We start from the raw sequence: 20,748 nt of genomic DNA, 5'->3' as shown, positions 1-20,748 counted from the left end.
CGAATTAGAGAAGTGAAATAATATTTCAACAACAATATTTCAACAGCTTAAATATTATGTGCTCTTCATATATACATACAAAACTGTTTGCCAGAAGCAACAACCTATGTTCAAGGCAAGGACTAGTTTAGGCCCAGCGTTGGTGAGAAATCAATGTTTCCAAAGAAAATACTGTATGGTGTTGTCCTGACATTATGGTGCAGAATGCAGTTATCATTTTGCTGGATACATGCTGATGCTCAGGTCTTAATCACTTATTGAAGTCAGCACAACTAGTGTTATGTGTTTTTAAAGTTATCTATTAATGATAGATAAGAGTTTTATTAATCAGGCATTCCAAAAATTGAAGTGTAATATCATGAAATGGAGAGCCAGCATTGTATAGAGGTTTGAGTGCTGCACTAGAACACTGGTGGTTAAGAGTTCAGATCCTTGCTTGGCAATGGAAACCTATTGGGTGACCTCTGGCAAGTCACACTCTCTCAGCCTCAGGGAGGGGCAAGGGTAAACTCCCTCAGAACCAATTTAGCCAAGAAAATCCTGATATGTTTACCTTAGTGTTATCATAGTCAGAAATGTATTGAAAGCAAGCACATAACAACATACAGTATAATAAAACATACATTTAAAGGCCACATTTTGTTTTGTTTTCATGAAGCCCACTGACTGCATCTAATAACCAGATTTTCCTAATGAATGATGGTTTGTTTGTTGTGTGTGGTTATTCAGAGGGGAGATAAAGTCTAATAATTCTCAGAAGAGCTCCAGTGTACAGTGAAAGTCAATGCTGGCATGATTTCAAATTCTTACTGCTTAGTGACTCTGAAGGTAATCACCTGATAGGAAACATTGTTGTCTGTAATATCCTGAGAGTAAAGTATTTGAAAAAGGCAATGGTTAGCAACTATTAAGGTAGAAATATGTGTGACGAGTTCCATTCGAAAACCAAGGTAGAACACAATGCAAGTGTCTGCTGCAGTACACCACAGAGCCAATCTTCTGACTGCATAGCAGGGATTTTTAACCTGCTCAACTTGTCATAAATATAATGTGCAACGAATGAAAATCATGTGAGAAAAGAGTAGATAACATTCTGAGAGGCAGCTCCTCCCCCATGAATATCACCAAAATATTTATACAAAGGAGCTTAGGCATGGCAATCCAATTTTATATCAATTATCATCCCTAGCGCACAAAACGTAAGAGGTATTAATCTGCATTTCTCACACTGAAAAGGAAAATTAATTACTCTGTGTTCCAAATAATAGGAAATATGCATAGGGAGTCCATATCAATTCCATGTGTAGCTTTGCATCACCGTCTTGCCATTCATGTCCAAAGTGAAGAGAAAGAGGTGAACTCTTGCACTACCCCAAGGGATGATTGCATCAAAATGGCCTCTGCCATCTCAGAATTCGATGACATTCCATATCAGTAAATTACAAAGAAAGCAGTGTTTCCCTTCAAATTTGCAAATGTACTTTCCATAAAATCAGCTCTCAGATCACAATATGCTCACCTGGTAATAATTTTGTTCAGAATGAAAGCTGCTACAACTAAAGGTCAGCTATGGGACAAAAAAGCTCATGTTGCCGTAGTTATGTCAGTTATGTTAATGTACAGATCTAGATGAGTTAAGCTTCGCATGTAAAGCAAATGTGCCAAGTTTGGCCTGGATTTAATTGTGCTGTCATGAAATCATACAGTAACAATTACAGAGGAATTGAACTCATATATGTTGATGTAGCTCAAACCAGAATGTGACCCATAAAATGCGATAATTATCCCAGTACAATACCACAGAGCAAGTTTTTGCACGATTCAAAGAAGAAGAAGAAAATTCTGTTTCATGGATTTTTACATCCATGAATAGCTGCCTGTCTGTAAACATTAATTGTGACAACTAAGGTTACAATCCCATATGTATTTACCTGGAAATAAGCCTCACTGAAATCAAAACAATCCTGTTAGGAGATCTATTCCATACACTGTTTCTTCATAATCAGTATATGGGCTCTTTCACATGGAGGAGGCAAACGTCATTAAAAAGTGTTTAAATTGTGCTAATAGCACAATCGGGGGGAAGATTATCACACCCCTGCACGCTTCTCCCAATGGCATGTTCATAAACTGTAATGGACATGCCATTGGGTAATAATGGAAACTCCCATTATTACCCAATGATGCGTCCATTACAGTTTAGCATGGGACCCTAACAGGAGTAGTGCGCAGGGGTATGATAATCTTCCCCCCAATTGTGCTATTACATTTTAATGACGCTTGCCTTCCATATAAAACAGTCCTATGCTTTACCACTTACATCAGTCAGGGGAGATACACACACCCTCCCTCATGCATTCATTGAATGTGTGGAGGGGAGTACAAAGACAAACTCTGCTCACAACTATAGATGTACACTATCTAGAGCTTGGGAAATTACTTGTATGGATTTCACCTCTCAGAATGGCCACCAGCTACATTAGCTGAGGGACTCTGGGAGTTGCAGCCCCCAAATCTGCACACCTTTCTCCTTGAAAGCTCTGAAACTACCTCTCTCCCTATTATATTTATCAAAAGGATTTCTTGGATTTCTATGGGAAAATATGGCGTTAGTGCATAAACGTGTGTGGGAGGGGAAGCCTGCATGATCCCAAAGCCCTTTCAGTACGTTCCAGTCAATACAGAGAGTAAGGCTTCTGTCCAATTCACACCAGTATGTGATGTGTAACACCAACATTGAACAGAGAAGTGATGTCCCTTAATAAGAGTCTGGATCATGTTTCTTGTATCTGAGGCCCAATTCCAATTTTCCATAATCTCATCAGCAGGCAGCAGATTTTACATGTATAGGTTTGCTCTAAAAGGTGGTTTATAAAAAATTTCAAATAAATAAACAAACAATATATGTAAATGTCAGATAATAACTCTTTGTTTTAAGGTAGTTTCAAAGTAATGTAACTGAGAATGGAAAGGGAACAGCCACTGGTTTACCTGGTCAAACAAACTCTGGACCCATTTTGTTGTTGGTGGTGGTGGGTTTTTTGTGAGCCTTGTTCAAATACGTATTAGAAATATTTGGATGGGAGAAATCTGGAGCAAGGAAAGATCAGGGAAAGGGTTAACAACTATCACCCTGACATAATTTTCCTTCAGCGGCATTCTCCAGAAGGATGCAATTTAATTTCTTTTTTAAAAAAATGTTTCCTTATTATTATTATTATTATTATTAGTAGTAGTAGTAGTAGTAGTAGTATACAACTGTGTACAAAATATGACAATAAATCAAAAGGATATCCCTTTTTGGTATGTGGGAGAAGCTTATTGTGTAAAATATGATGCAATGGGAAGGTGCACCATCTGTTTCTGGCATGTGTACTCTGCCTTGTGCTACCATTCATTTATTCCCATGTATATTCCTTCTGCCATTCTTTATACCATCTTTTATACTGATGTAGTAAGGAAGCTAATTTGGGCAAGATAAATTTCTCTATATCAGATATTTACCATGAATAATTTTTGTGACTAAACCCATGAGCATATAGTGTAGGGTTCTTTTCTTTCTTTTTTAAAAAGAAATCCAACCATCAGATAGAAAGGGACTTTTTCCTTTGTCAACACCATGCAAGGGACAAGAGTAGCCCATACGCACATATGCAAGAAGGGCTCCCTTTGGTCAAAAGTATCCAAGTGGACAGAAAGGAGAAACATATTTTCAATACTCCCTGTTTCTGTTTGTTAGGTAAAAATGTCTCAGCATCTCACAGAGATATCAAAAGCCAGTGATGTTTCTGGACTTTTCATTCTATTTCATGACAGCACAGAAGTACATCATCTTTCTGACATGACAGCAGATGTCTTTTAGGGAAAGTAGTTAAGATGTTCTAAAATTCAATGCAAGTTGTACTTTGTACAAAAATGAATTGCACATTTTGAAAAATAAAAGTTGTTTCAGTGTTAAGGAAAAAAATGTGCAGATTTCACTACATTTATTTAAACTGCACACTGCATCTTCATGTTCAGGACTGTGTAGATCTCAACATATTTTAGGAAAGACTGGTTTGATGGAGTGAAATACAGGGCTATACTTTTCTCTCTCATTGGTAGTTTTTTTCAATTTGCTCAGGGAGAGATGTTAGTACTCTATTCTAATTTCAAAACTAAAATGATGACTAGCCCCCATTTTGAGAATATTTGATGTTAAAAGTTACTGAGAGAATGACAACTTGGAAGGAACAAATAGTGATGCTAGGACCAATGTTTAGTGCCTTAAATATAGTGGGCCCCTTTTTTCCACTGGGGTTGGTTTCAGGGCCCCACATGGATAACAAAATCCGTAGATGCTCGAGACCCATTAAATACATGGCTTTCAGCATACACTGAAAGTTGTGCTGGAACAAGCGGTGCCATGCGCCAGAAAGAGTAAGCCCCATTACTTTTAATGGGGCTCGAGCATACACGTAATTTGCCTTATGTGGGGTGGGGGTGGGGGTCCAGAACGGATCCCCCACGTAAGGAAAGGGACCACTGTACAATGGTGTCCTTTATATAAAATAGAAAATCAAGGTTTGCTATTTGGAATTTATACTTTTTGGAATATTTTCAAGCCATGGATGCTGGAATCTGTGGATAAAAAATCCGTGGATAAGGAAGGCTGACTGTATTAATCTTTGTTACCAATTTCCAGTTGTTATTTGCCTGATGGAAAACTGGTCCTCAACAATGCTGCTCAGGTCTTACAAATTCAGGTCCATGGCTTCCTTTCTTTCCTCGGTCCATCTGAATACGGTCTCCCTCTTTTCCCACTGCCTTCTACTTTTCCTAGCATTATATTTTCCAATGGGTCGTGTCATCTCACGAGGTATTCAAAGTACAATGACCATTTTCCAGATAAGCGGCTATTTTAGTGGGGAAAATAACAAAGTCCTGCAGCGCGTGAAAGACTAACTAATTTTATTATGGCCAAAGAATGAGGAAATTTTACTACAACTTCCAGAATTCCCCTGCCAGAATGACTGCTGGGAGCTACAGTCCAAAAATGTAAATTTCCTAACCTCTACCTATGACATAAACTCTCACAGGCTATATCCATATCATCAGATGTACAAAGTGTAATCTCAAGACAGTGATATAGACTTGAATCAATTGACTTGGACTCAAGTTGGACTCAAGTTGCTTCAATTATCTGACCTGACTTCAACTCCAGAATCAATAATAATGCACTGATTTGACTCGTGACTTATACACTTTAGTGACTGACTTGCTGGCTTTACTTCAGTAACACAACACATTTATCCAGAAAGGTTACAGAACAAAAAATGGTAATCTGAGTAGACCTAACCCATGCCTCAAGCCTAGAGTGTGGAGCACATTACCCAGAGGGTAATGCATTAGCCAAAGGACTTGAAGTGTAAGGATCATTCTAAAGCTTTTCAAAGCTCCTCCCAACACCCTACCACCACCTTTTTCCTGTTAAAATTGTTCACAGACTTGAGACTTGACTTAAAATTATCTTGCAAGGACTTGAGACTCAACTTGAAACTTGAAGGTATACACTTGAAATTTGAGACATATGGCCTGTATGCATGAGCCCAAAGGCCTGTGCTTCCCCCGGTCTTGTACTGTCTTCTCTGTATGACACAGGCTGGGATCAGCCAGACCAGATACGGATGTGGTGGATCCAGCCTAATCTCGGCCCAAGGGAGCCTTAACCCAGCCTAACAGGATCTTTTTTGCTAAGAATTTCTCGGAAGCCCCACATGCTCACCTTCACCTCTGCCATATCTGCCTCCACCACTAATCTGCTGAGAAGACCCCTGTCACAGTTTGTGAGATCAGATGAGGGTGCCTGGTCAAGTGGGCATTGCCAGATGCTCTGTTTCCATGCTTACAAGCCATGACGGGGGTCTTCTCAGCAGGTGTGGTGGCAGAGACAGGCATGGTGCACATGGTGGTAGTGGGTCCATTGCATGGCAGTGGATGGGCATGTAAATACCTTCCCATCACTGGCCTGGGGACTGGCCTGGGCTTGGTCCATGCTATCCTGTCCATCTGCTTCAAGTCAAGTAAAAGACCTGAGACACTATTACTAGACAACATGAATAAATCATTAAATCTCCCATCCCATCTGTGATTGCCCCTTCCAGGTCATTTACTTTGGTCCCTTTTTCCTTTCTATGGCAAATCCCATTGTTTCCTCCTAATCTACCTCTTCATCAGACAGTCCAAAATTCTGGTTGGATCTTGTTCTATAGTTTTTAAGATCCCCCTTCATTAATCTAAGTTCCTCCAAAATGTCCTGCCACAACACTGCAATTTCAACATGAGAAGCCTTTAACATTTTCTATTACACATTTCTTGGTATGCATAGAATGAACAAATCCAGCTCCTCAATGCCTCCTCCAAAAGAATGTGATAATGACACAGCCTGATGGTTAGCCTCTGCTATTTCCACTGATTTCAATAGGAACCTCTCACAGCCATAACAAATCTGCATTCTTTCTCAAAACAAAGCAATCTTTCCTTAATCCCGTTACTTGCGAAGTGCTATGAAAACACCAAACTTTTCAAGTTTAAAAATCAATTCCAATTTAGATCTTTCCTCACAAAATATCACCTTTTGCTACACTTTTTGTTGTCTTAAAACATTTTTTTCATATAAAAAAATAGTCCTCCATGTCACGTAGATAAAAAGAAAGGCAGGAAACTGAACCAGATATCGATGAAACTACTGATTCAAAGATTTGCCCACAAATGTGTGTCTCAGTTTTAAAAAACACACAAAAAACAAACCATCATGACTGAGAAAACAGCTTTGTAGTACATTTTAAATAAAACAAATGAAAATGTGTTTCAAAAAGACATATGTTTTATTGGTAGGCTATTCCATACTGACCAATATAACATTAATCTATTTTCTTGAAGATATCTTTTAACTGAAGATGGTGGGAAGAGGAAATTCTGATTCATCACTCATATCACACTTCTGATTGGTTTACTAACATGCAAAATGTTCGTTTGAAAAACTGTTGCTAGATGACACTGTGGAAAATTATTTTGAAAATGATACAAAATGTGGCAACTATAAATGAAAATGAAAAACTCATACAGAAAAATTAAAAGCATGGAAATTTCAATCAAATTACCCTACTGCTCAGAAACATGAAGTAGTCAAGAATTTTCCCCTCATGTGCAAAAATTCGTGTAAATTACTATACTGATCACAATCTAACAAAGGAGGGCATGTTGTTGCTATAAAAGTAATAACAATGAAATAAACAATGTCATATTTCACTTCTAGAAAGGCAACATAGTGCAGTGAATGGGTGAATGCAATCCATAAAACTGTTGGTATGAAACAACTACTCAATAATGCAGTGCATCTGGAGGGTGGGAGAGTTACAGGTGAATCTTTAGAGATGATTCCCTTGATTTTAATTATATCTTATTCAGAAAAGGAGTACTTTTAGATGCATGCTCAGAATACATGTTCGCTTTCAGATAAGCTGAATTAATTTTGCCTGCTTTGTTAGATATTGTATAATTTTTAAAAGCCCAGTCCTCAGCAGTTTCATTTAGAAACACACTTAGGTTTGCATCTTTACAGTGCAATCACTGTCTATGTGAGCATTCAGTAGTGCTTGCATTAAGTTTAGGTACAGTCTGAGAAATGATTAGGACTGCAGTACAAAGTACTGACAACACAGCATTAAGAACAATACGGGACTGTTCTGGTTCATATGTATACTTCTATGCAATATAAATCAATACCATTGATCTGATGGCAAATGACAACAACAAACTATGAATCAAGATGAAATAATAAGTACCATCTTACAATGAGGAGTGGAAAGATGAATACTAGTTTTGTAGCATGCTATAACAAAGCAAAGATTTGTTCAACAGAGAAAGAATCTAGCCCTGTCAATATAAACAGTGCATCAAATTAATCAGGATTTTATATTTAAACTGGTTTCCAGCTCAGGCAGCACAAATGAAGATGGCATCTTTTGTATTAATTGAATTTCCCAAAAGCCCACAGTTTCTCTAACACTGTGATATGTCACATTTAATTCTTAATTAAATGAATACACAGGTACACATTAAGCTTCCAATCATAAACAGATTAGCTATGGTGTAATGACCACTGAACATAGTGACACATATGTCTGAGTTCATGTGCATAGGTTTCCCTACCGGTGTTGATATGAAGATCCCTTTTACACACATACTTTGCAATGAAATTTGTTGTTGCCAACTGCCTTCAAGTCAATCCTAACTTATAGCAACCATGTGGATGATAATATCCAAGATTCTCTGTTCTCTACTGCTCGCTTAGGTCCTGCAAATTCATACCTGTGACCCCGTACTCTGTTGTAAGTGTTCAGGTGATGATAAAATGGATAGGATGGAATAGGATAGGATGGCATAGGATAGGATAGGATAGGAAGATAGAGTGTTTTTGAATTGCAGCACATCTAGTTCTAGATGTCTAAAATAACTAAAAGGGAAACTAATCAGCAACTTTGTGAAATGAGGCAGCATGGTACACTGCTTTGAATGCTGGACTAGGACTCTTGGTGACAAGGGTTCAAATCTCCATTCGACCATGCAAACCCATTAGATTACTATGGAAAAGTTACATTCTCACAGACTCAGAGAAGGACAATGGCAAACTTTCTCTGAATCAGTCTTGCCAAGAAAACCCGCTGCTCTAAATCAGGAGATAACTTGAAGATGCAAAACAACAACAACTATCTTTTTGAGAAATGGGAAAGTAAACCAATATCTTTAATTTTGCAGGAAAAAAATGTGATGGCAACAAACTACTTTAGGGTTGAGCAAGATGAAAACAAAAACAAATCACTTTTTTAAAAAATGCTCCAAGGTCCCCATAAAAGAAGAACCCGTTTATCATCCCATTATCTTAACTGAAGGTTGACCCAAGTAGTCCGAGTGAATGTTTCACTAGATCCAAATGCAAAAATAAAGTATTATTAACATCCGGATGAAACAATTACATCTATATTAATAAACTCAGCTTTTCAGGCTCCGCTGCTCCCTGCCTATTTCCAGAGAAAAGCCTACTCTAGGAGATGCAAAGGATTTTGCTTCTACCCAAAGCTGGATATTCATAGATACTGAGATTATTGATCTACAGACAAATAGGAGGTCTAAGGTCTGGCGATGGATTTAATACAACCAATATAATACTTTAATTACCATGAAGCATTACTATTCTCAGCTGTAAATAATGGGGCAGTGCTAGTAGACATTCTTCCAGTTTTTAAATGAAAAGGCCTGAAACACTTTCTATGCAAACGAGTCCTTGAATTCTCCAATTTGCTGAACCTTTCAACTTATTAATTATTAATCTGTTGCAACAATTATGACTGAAACGGCTCTCTAATGGTCAAGCTCACTCTCGCAGCAGGCTTGGTGCTTCAAAGTTCTTTATTGGCCCTTGAAACCCTTTTTGTTCATCATCACAGCTGTCATGACTGTGATTCTATTATAGATAATTGGATAGAACATTATCAGTATCTATAGTTGGGACTTTACTCTCCCTAGCCCTTTGAATACATTTTATAGTTATAAGGGTGGAGCTTTTCAAATGCATTTGCCAGAAGAGAGAGGCAGTAGCAAGTTTCAAGTGTCAAGTTTTCAATGTTCAGCTTTAAGGAATGTAGCTCCCCTCTCCCCAAATGTTCAGTTTGGAGAGATCTTCTTCAGATTTGATAAATCCAGTTTATAAATAATATGCCTATCAATTCCTGCACTTCATCATCATAGACCAGAATTTGAGGGAAGCAGCAACCAGGAAGGTCTAAACAGGTACAGAGTACATTCAAAACATTTAATCCATTTATTGTTCTTAGCTACACTCATGGTGACCCTGTACATGAGACATCTCCTCAGTATCTGCACTGAAACTATGTAGATCATTTGTGGTCACTATTTTTGTTTTCTTTATGTTCAGCAGTAGGCCTGCCTTTACATTTTAATCCCTATCCATCACTAATCTTAAATGCACCTGCACTGGGAAGGATGTATATTGCACTACACTAAATATGAAAGGTTTAACATTGTTGTTAGTTGCCCTCGAGTCGGGTTCAACTCATGACAACCCTGTGGATGAGACATCTCCAAAAATCTCTATCCTCCACTGCCCTGCCCAGATCCTGCAAGCTCTTGCCCACAACTCCTCTGATTGAGTCTGTCCATCTGGTTTGTGGTCTTCCTCTCTTTCTTCTACCCTCTATCTTTCCTAGTATTATTGATTTTCTAGTGATCCATGCCTTCTCATTACATGACCAAAGTGTGATAGTCTCAACTTGATCATCTTAGCTTCCAAGGAGAGCCCTGGTTCTGATTTGTTTGTTTTCTTGGCTGTCCATGGTATCCTAAGTACTCTTCTCCAGCACCACATTCAAATGAATTTATTTTCTTTCTGTCTGCTTCCTTCACTGTCCAGCTCTCACATCCATACATGGTAATTGCGAATACAATGGCCTGAACGATTGTGACTTTAGTGCTTAGCTGTATGTCTTTGTTCTTCAGTAGCTTTTCCTTTTCTTTCATAGCTGCCCTTCCCATTCCTAATCTTCTTCTTATTTCTTGATTCCATTCTGGTCAATGTTTGATCCTAGATATAAATCTTGCTAAGAAAACCATCTGACAGGGTTGCAATGAGTTGGCTGAAAGTCACCTAACAGCAACATGATAAGATTCCAGAGTTCTTTCGCAGTCCTCATCTACAGAACATAACCATTTGAAGAATTTTGGGTAGTAACAATAGCCCTGTTCAGGTGTAACTTACTCAGTTTCAATAAGCACATAAAGAAGGGAATGCCTGTCCTTAGCATGGAAAGGCATAAGTCTGAAGAGAGAAAGTTCCAGTTCATGTGTGACCAATGACACCGGAAAGTCAGTGTTTTTGTTCATGTGGAAATTTCACATGAACAGGAAATTCCTCCAGACTTGTTGCTTTCCACCTTAGAAAATCAATATGGAGGGGCATGGCTTAGGCATTTTCCCCTCTATCAACTGAATGAAATCAGATAAGTAAGAGGTCCACTATACAACCATCATGTTTTAATATTTCTGTGCAAAATGTGGTATAGAAGACACTTTGTGGATTAAATGCTTTGCTTGTTCATACAGGAAGAGTGTGTATATGCTCAGTACTTCCTCCAGATTTAAAATGCTAATAACTCTCATATACAAGGGTAAAAAAACCAAAAACCTTGCATGGTGTGAACTTTAGGGTATTTTCTGTAAACTGCAGTGAACATTTCAGAATAAAAATGCTTGAAGGACAAAAGAGTCTTTGTATAAGCAGAATAAAATGTGTTCCACCCAAACAACATGAAATCCAAAATTGAATTAATATCGAAATAATATCAGATAAAATATACACCTCTCATATTGTGGAATACCTACTGATGCCAATGAATTCTAGTGTCTGCTCAATGGACAAAATTGCTGTTACTTCCAAATTGTACCAATCTACTAACAACCAGAATATGTCACTGTTTCTTTATCCCATCACAATTCGCAGAAAAACAGCACAATTTTTTTTGTTGCTGTCAAAAATCAGCATGGAACATCAGCTAGAACAAAATTAAGTACTCCAATGGAAAAAAATCAAAGGAATTTTGGGATATAATCAGGAGTCAATCTTATGTCTGTGAATCTCAGAAACACTGGAGGGATGAAATGGAGGGAAATGCAATATACCTGCTGTCAAAAATAAATAATCTCCTTCTGTACATGCACACATCATATGTGTGCACCTTCAAGTTGCCTGTCTACTTATGGCAGTCCTCATGAATTTCATAGTGTTTTCTTAGGCAAGGAATATGCAAGGGTGGTTTTTCCAGTTCCTTCCTCTGAAACATAACCTACAGTACCTGGCATCTTTTTGTGGTCTCTCATCCAAGTATTACCCAGGACTGACCCTGCTTAATTTCCAAGATTAGATGAGATCTGGTGCAGGTAGCCTGTCCTCCTTCCTCAACAAATAAACACACAGATGGGCTACAGATCATGAAAATATAAAAAGGAATTTCATATTCATTCTTTAGTATTCCTATTTAAGCAACATTCACAGCACCCTGAACTGACTATTGAGCTGTTCTGTCATGAAGGCTGTGTTCAGCTAATCAGCTAAAGCAGCAAAATGCTAAGTATGCATTCTTCAGTGTTCTAATAACCTTTCTGTAATTGACTCATATCTCAGCTCTGATATTTCTACCAAAATATTTACATAGCCAAATGAATGTATTTCATTCCGAACAGTGCTGTAATGCTACAATGCTTTGTTTCCCCTTTAGATCAAACCTCATCCATTTCCACAGTACCTTCCATACATGACTTACCATGTTAATTAGCTAAGTACATGGTGACAGTGCAGTCCATTCATTTTTCCTCACCAAATGTAGAAGCAGTTGTTGATCATATTGTTATATTTATTACTAGAGGAAGTGAGTTAGTAGATGCTGATTTATCAGGATTTTGAAGAAGTAAAGGTCAAAAATCACAACAAGATGTGACTAATCGGGAGTCACTTTTATGTCTGAAAATCTCAATAAAATGTAAAATAGAAAATAATGATGATTGGATCTGATAGATCAGTATAATCAGGAATCTGGATTTCCTGTACATGCAAACCCAAGTGTTTCCTTCACCAAGCAGTAGTGCAGCAAGGTGACTTGATTCTGGACCTAATGCTCTTTCAGGACCCTTCTCTTAAGATAGCAATGTTCATGACAGGGATAGAAAACCCAAGGATATAGCTATGGGAAGGGAAGAGAATGAGGGCATCCCCCCCCCCCCCCCCGTTAAGAATTCCCCACTTGAAACGTTCCTTCAGTCCCTTCATTTCTAGCATTAGAGCTACACTGAGAATTCAGTTGAACATTCAGAAAAATGGGCATCTGGGGAAAAGGGGCAAGCAGTTACCACGGTAATGAGAACTTAGGTGTAAATGATTTTCAGTGTCTTCCTCCATTCAATCCTAGAAATTTGGGATTGAAGGACAATTTCACTGGGGGACGGAATTCTTATGGGGCGCCTGCCCTTCTCTCCCCTCTCCAGTAGCCACACTCCCGAGTGAACCTTTAATCTTTGTCCTTCCAGACATTTTGGCTTATAACTCCAGCATCACCTACCAGAATGGCTGATCATAAGTGATTCTTGGGGCTGTAGTCCAATACATCTGAAGATCCAAAACTCCCCATATATGGTGTATTACCCTATGAGTTTTTTTATTCAGGACAGTCTCCCACTTTGTTCAACACAGAATAAAGAGTTTGACATCCAAATTTGCTATAGAGTATCAGTTCTCAAAAGGAAGTCCCAATAACTTCTACAACTGTTCTACTTATGCCCCACACCCTGGACAGTTGCATTTCCTGAGTTTATGTATGACTAAGCTCTCATTCATACAGATTCAGTAAAGTACAGTGAAACTAAGTCAGCATCATGCCTCAAATACTTCATCTGGGACTGACAGCTGCAGAGAGCTTAGCATCTCCTCTGCCACATTTTTAAGCCCTCTCCAGAATTCCATGAATCATATTCAGCCCATTCCAAGAACTAAAACAAAAGTTCTTTAAAAGTTATTTGAGTCATAAAATGGCACATCGGAGAACTTACCTTGAAAGTCCATCCTAGCCAAGGTGAAGGAACTATCCATGAATGGGTTAACTTCTGATGCAACCCAGGTAAGGCACCTCCTCAATCCATTCCCAAGCCAAAAAAAAAAAAAAAAAAAAAAAAAAAGGAAAAGGGAATACATATTCTAGAAAAAGGGAAATGATTATGCCACTTTCAGGTGGGAATGAATAGCTCCTTCTACTTAGTTAAGATGGGCCTTCATGGTAAATTCTTCAATGGCCAGTAGAGAAAGAACTATCCATGAATGGGAATTATCCTAGCCTAAACAGAAAGTGGAAGGGAAGATGGCATGAAAATTAGTTAATCTGGCAAGACCTGCTGGAGCACCTTTCTGCTGAAGGAGGGTGCCGAAGGGATTGTAAGGAGTTGGGTTTAAGACCTAAGTCAAAGCCTGCTTGGAGGAAGTCTGAAATCTCTTTAACAGCTGCTGTGTATGGTGATACTAATTTTCTCTGAGACCATCTAATAATGATTCTCCAGGTCTCATATGTCCTGAGGGTGACATCTGATCTAGAAGCCAAGTGCGTGCTTACCACCTTTTCAGAATAATCTTTTCTCCGTTCAGTTGTCAGGTGCCTACATGGAGCCAACCTGGGTTTGAATGTAAAATGGGGCTCTGACTGAGGAGGTTGGGCAAGCTTGGAAGGTTCTCAGGTCACTAATGCTAGCAGGTGGAACAGTGGAACAAACTCCCTTGGAATGTAGTGGAGTCTTCTTCCTTAGAGGTCTTTAAACAGAGGCTGGATGGCCATCTGTTGGGGATGCTTTGATTTAGATTTCCTGCATGGCAGGGGGTTGGACTGGATGGCCCTTGTGGTCTCTTCCAACTCTACGATTCTATGATTCTATTATTCTAGATGGGAGATCTAAGGCCTGCAGGACCAGTGGGAAGCTATGAGAATGGCTGTTGCTTTTTCCTGCATGATCTTCCTAGGTATTCTGGAGATTAAAACTGCTGAGGTCCTGGGGTCTAAGGGGCATGCTGGGCTTCTGTGCTAATGGAATACAACACGGATTGATAGTAGGCATTCTGGTAACAAAAATGAAGGTAAATGTGTGACGAAGTATGAATAAGGATATGAAAATAAACTTCTGAAAGATCTACAGAGAGGAGGTAGTCCCTAGGGAAAATGTGCTCTTTGATTGTCTGGAGGCTTTCCATCTAGAAATGCTTCTATTATTGCATACAGCCGGCCCTCCCCATAGGTGGGCTTGCCTTCTGCAGCTTTGAGCTTACACGGAAGGCAAACCCCAACAGAAGTAACGGGAGTGTATCTGCGCCATGCACTGCCACAGGCATATGCCCCATTATTTTCTATGGGCATGAACATATGCTCTTTTCCCCATACGCGGGGATGGGGGTCCAGAATGGATCCCCTGTGTATGAGGAGGGCAGACTGTACTTGTTTACAAATTTGAGATCAAGAATCAGGCAAACTCTGCCTCCTTTCTTGCACACCATGAGTACACACCCATGAATCTTTTGTTTGGAGGGAGCAGCTCTACAGCCCTCACATCTAACAGACAATTGAGGTTCATTGCAAGGTTCTTTGAGAGGTCTTTGAAAATTGGAGACCTCAGGAAGCAGTACTTCGACTGAATTTTATGGTATAACCTGCACTTATTGTCCTTAGTACCCACTGATCTGAAGTGCAGTGAGATCATGCTTGTGAAATGAGAAAGTGTTCCTCTTCTCTTGGGAGAAGGGTAGGCACATGGTTGGTTTATTTCTTGGGGGCTTCAGTCAGCTTTCCCTGCTGTATAACATTTGGGTTGTGCAACATTCCAACTGGCTAAGGCAACAGCTCCAGTTGGCCTGAGTTTATTTTTTGTTGTTGTATGCCATTGTTTGTCTTTCCTTCCCCCTGACAATTCCAAGTCAAAATGTGTAGGTGAAAACTCTCAAAAGACACTCACATTCTCTCTTTTTCTATGTCGCTCTTAGGTTTTTCATTAAGGGGCTTTCCACACTAACCCAAATTGCCACTATGTCGAACCCTTCATCACATTGTTTATATAGGGATATATTACATAACATAGTGTAAAATAATACAAACAGGTGAAATGAAAACCCTGGTGGCGCAGTGGTTAAATGCCTGTACTGCATCCACTCACTCAAAACCACAAGGTTGCGAATTCAAGACCAGCAAAAGGGCTCAAGCTTGACTCAGGCTTGCATCCTTCCGAGGTCGCTAAAATGAGTACCTAGATTGTTGGGGCAAATTAGCTTACAGTTGTAAACCACTTAGACCCTGCTTAGGCGTTATGAAGCGGGATATAAATGAAGCTTGTTTTTTTGTTTGTTTGAACATAGGCATTCATTGCAAAACTGCACAGTTTCTCACACTCTTGCTAAATTCACTCCATTCTGAATTTGTAGTCCTAGACAGGACCTTTCCCAAGCTCTAATGCAGAAGAAGCTTATGATAATTTACAGTTCTTACCACTGTGGTACTCTTAAATTGCCTCTGAACAGTGGTTCTAAGATTCTCATATACCTGAAGATATACGAAGATAGTTCAGTATTTGTTCCTACACTGGATTACACTGATTTCTGTGAACCAAGCCTATTGAAAACTTCAGAAATTTGTATATCCATATATTTCCATTTAGCACAAGATTTCTTTTGTTGCATGGTTGTAGAGTACTTGTGTGGCAGGAATTCAACTTTCCCACTGTATATGTGAATGGCTGCCTAGATAATTGGCCCTGCTTCCTTTCATTGGTTGAACCGAGAACCACAGAAAAGCCTGAGGCTCCAAACGGAAACACTGTCAGAGAAGGAAAGTGGTATTAATATGGCATGACAATTTGGCAGGCTTGGTATGCTATACTGCTGAAGCAGGATTGGAATACAACACTCTCCTGAGAGGCAAGGTTTCTAGTAATCTGAGAGAAAGAGAATTTCATTACTCACAAAGCCAGGAGGCTGGAAAGAAATGTAAACCTTTTGACAGATGATTTAAACAGATCACCCCTTTTTTCAGTAGTCTTCAAATCTAAACGTCTGGCAGACATCTCAAAGCTCTCATTCATTTGCGTGAACCATAATTTATTTTCTGTGCCTCCCTCCTCACCTCCCCTGGCATCAAAATCTACTCCAGCATATTCATAAACACTGGGACCAAGTCCCTGGGTGAAAACAGCCTTATAGCATCTAAAGGAGGTAAACAACTGTTGGGATCTCAGCCTCATTTGTCAAGGTCTGCTGATCATTAGGCACTGGAACCGAACCAGGAGAAATCCTAAAAGCCACAAGCAGAAAACCATTAAAAGCAGCTCAGGCATGATTCTTGGGACTTCCAGTGCTCCTTATGACTAACAATAACAACAAAACAACAACATAACTGTCCTGAACTGCTCCAAAAGGCATGCTATGATGATGAAACCTCTTGAAATACAGACAACACAATCAATTTGGATGTTCCTCCAGTCAGTTCCAGGGATAGATACATACTGATGGCAACGTTTTTAGAATGGATGACTTAGGCAAATATAGGTTCAGAACCTGGATAGATCCTTTAAAGGTCAAACAAAGATCCATAGCTGATTCACTATCTGAGTAACACTGGAGCAAACAGTAGTCATTGTTTTTCAACCATTAAAAACTTTATTATTTTTTGCATGTTCTTGATACAGACATCAGAGTTTCCAAGACTTTTATCTAGTTCACACATTCAGATGATGCAGCTGTGACAAGCTCTTTTCTATTCCTGCTGTTTTCTCCAAAATCAGACTGCTAGTTATAGTTGCTAGGAAACAGTAATATTTACTCTCTGAAGTTATACTATCATGGTGCTGTACAGACTGGCGAAAGTGTCGGCCTGCGTACGTACTAGGGTTGCTGCTTATATACCCCCCGCAACCCTAGTACTTAATCTGTACGTGAAAATGGCGGCACCTAGTACACCTAGTGCATGTCCTGGCACCATTGTGATGCTGCAAGTACGCCATTGGCGCATTGCAGCATCACAATGGTGCCACATAAAGAACCCAATTTTTAAGGGTTCTTTTTGCTCCACGGGGAAGCCCTGCAGAGCAAACTAGGACAGCGGGAGACCACCCGCTTTGGGTGAAAGGAGATGGCAATTCAGGACTATGGGCCTCTCCTGTTATCACTGATCAAAGGTTAGTGGGAAAGGGGTTTTGAAAGCCCAAGAAGATGTTGAATGGGACTGAGTTATGCTTTACAGTCCAGGAAGCAGCTCTGTGTAAGTGATCTGTGTTTTCCAGCCCAGGGAATGGTGCACTGGAACTATCACCGAGTAGACACGCACCAAATTGAGCTGTACATGCCCAGAAAACCTCTAAATGGATAAGAATCACATCTGGTTGCAGCCATTTTGCATTGGTCCTGGGCCCTGGGCCCCACTCAGTGTCAGAATACACTTTCCCCAAACTGGAATTTGGCCTATGAATGAATGAATGAATGAATGAATAAATAGGTGCTAACTCCATTGTTGGATGCTCAATTATTAGCAGGAATTTACTGTCTAAGAATATCTGCTGTATACTTGGCATACAGAACATTTTATATCTATTTGTTTAATCACTACTGCTTGCCAGTCTGTTTTTGGAACAGGTTGTTGGTTTTAACCACTAAAGCTGTAAATGTCTTGGAGCTTGGGACCTTGAACACTCTCTTCTTCTATGTGCCCCTTCCCTGATGCTCCACTCAGCATCTGAGGCATTGCTCTCATTCCCTAGCCTTCTGTAGAAAACAGTAAGAAAGAGGAGAACCTAATCAGTGGTAGCACCCAGCTTGTAGATAAGATCTTCCATGCCATGACATTTAGGCCTTTAACAGCATTTGGGTAGTTTCTTTTAAAAATATATTAGCTGTAAGTCATAATCTGAAATCTCAAAACAGTCATTGATTTTATTTATTACTGATTTTGTTAAGATGTTTATATATAAATCGGAGGACCTCAGAGAAGTACTATTAAAGTTACAATTTTTAAAGCATCATTTTCCTGTTTCTGAAAAATAACAAAGCAGTTACATTTTATTCCTCTTACCACATAATGCAGCAACACTCAGCACAAGCTATGGGACCATTTTGTGGCACATAAATAGCTCTTAAAATGACAGCTGTATCATGGAATGAGTGATATTAGCCCTTGTTAAGATATACCATATATACTTGATTATAAGTCAACCTCATATATAAGTCAAGGGCACATTTTGGGGCCAAAATTATGGATTTTGATCTGACCCATGGATGGGTCAAGAGTAAAACGTTGGGACATGTAACAAAGGAGCCAAAGGAAGAAAGAAAAGAAAACAATACCAAAGAACTTACAAAATTCCAGCAGACATAACTGTTTATGCTCTCCCTAAAGGCTGGATGGAAAAGAGAGTTGGGGGAGTGTCAATGCTTTCAAGACAAATTACGCTCTTGCCTTTCTGAATGAATTGCAGGTAGCTTGTTCTCTATAGCAAGTAACCTCACATATCTGTCCTTTGTACATTTGGTTAAAACTTGATATATTTGTTTTTAAAAAGGTTTTGAGTTGGCCTTTTTTAAAAACCTTTCCTATTTTGTGTATTATTTTTGTTTCCCTTTATAGCAGTTTTATGAATCAAGTTCATCAAGCTTGATTCAAGCAGAGAAGGTGAGGAGGTGACTAACGTTTGTGAACATCCTCACATGGGGAGATATTATATAGTGATGGTTGTTGGCCTTGTGCAGCTCAGGGAAATATCGGGGGGCCATGGTTCTAGTTCACTGCTCTTTGGGTACATCTACACTGTACAAACGATGCAGTTGGACACCACTTTATGTCTGTAACTCCATCCTATGGAATACTGGGATCTGCAATTTTACAAGGTCATTAGCCTTCTCTGTCAAAGAGTGCTGGTGCCTCACAAAACTACAAATCCAAGAATTCTGTAGGATGGAGCCATGGCAGATAAAGTGTCATCAAACTGCATTATTTCTAAAGTATAGATGCATCTGGTGTGAGGAGGAGATTACTAGACAGTACTCTATATGAGGACTAGTGACTGGTAGAAAGGAGCATGGTGTGGCTATAGCCTCATGAAGGTGTTTGTAGGTCTAAGATAGGAGTTGGCAGTTGTTTAGGCTATAAGGCTAGGGTTATGTTAGCACCTAATCCCACACCAACAGTACCCACCAGCAAGGCCAAATACCTAGATTTTCTTCTGCTGTCCCTCTTGAAATGGTCACAAGAAGTAACATCACAGCACTTCTATTGTCATTTTGAGACAACAGATGTCTTTGGTGCTATTACATAGTTCTGGAATGTTTGTGAGGATTTTTTTTTCATTTTTGCATGCATGGGGGGCATTGTTTTGAGAGAGAAATTGCCCCCAAATAGCAACAAAACATTTTTAAAAATAATCAGGGAGGTTGAGGGGCTTTGGGGGGCTTTAGAGGTAACAAAGGTGGGACTCATGCACACTATGATTTGCCCGCCTCTGGTCTAAGCTGCAGGCAGGGCTATTGGTGCACACATCCGCCCTCCCTTATGTGCGTCACTGTGAGTCTGGCCACTTCCCCCACTTTTGTTTGTGGAGAACAAAGGTCTGTCTAGAACTCTGTAGTTGCACACAGCTGAATGCAGTTATCAAGCCCTGTGCATAGCTTGGGCTTAACATACAGAACTCTGGGAAGATGCCAGGCATAAGGCAATAGATGGAAACAAGGCTTTAGATGGAAACAAGGCTTATGTTCATACTCATGACTGTGCCTCCAGCTCAGATTTATAGCTGATCAGCTTCAGTAACCTGCAAGTGAACTAGAAGCAAAAAATGCAAAAAAAATTTGTAACTGACTTCAGGGTTGGTGATTAATTATTCTTTTGTCATGACTGTTGTTGTATACATTACTAATGTGCATTTTTAGCTGTCACTTATTTTATTATTATAAGCTGATTTTGTTTTTGTTTTTTCCTTTAGAAAAAGAAAACAATTTCTACTTTTAAATAAATATTTAGACACATGGATGCCCCCCAAAGGAGGATATTGGAAAGAATAACTGAAAACCAGCTAGAAACCAACCAGGAAGTCCTGCAGACATAGGCCTGTTACAGACAGCCAAAATAAAGC

At 39.4% G+C, this 20,748-nt stretch overlaps 1 protein-coding gene across 5 annotated transcripts in view; it reads right to left on the bottom strand.

The window, feature by feature from the left end:
- The window catches only part of SMYD3 (SET and MYND domain containing 3), a 550,856-nt gene that overhangs the window by 105,976 nt on the left and 424,132 nt on the right, over positions 1–20,748 (bottom strand). The window lies entirely within an intron of this gene.

The sequence above is a fragment of the Sceloporus undulatus genome, chromosome 1 (assembly GCF_019175285.1).
Source record: "Sceloporus undulatus isolate JIND9_A2432 ecotype Alabama chromosome 1, SceUnd_v1.1, whole genome shotgun sequence".
Taxonomy (NCBI): Eukaryota; Metazoa; Chordata; class Lepidosauria; order Squamata; family Phrynosomatidae; genus Sceloporus; species Sceloporus undulatus.
The sequence above is the reverse complement of the archived record's forward strand: the minus strand, read 5'-3'. Positions and strand labels throughout refer to the sequence as shown.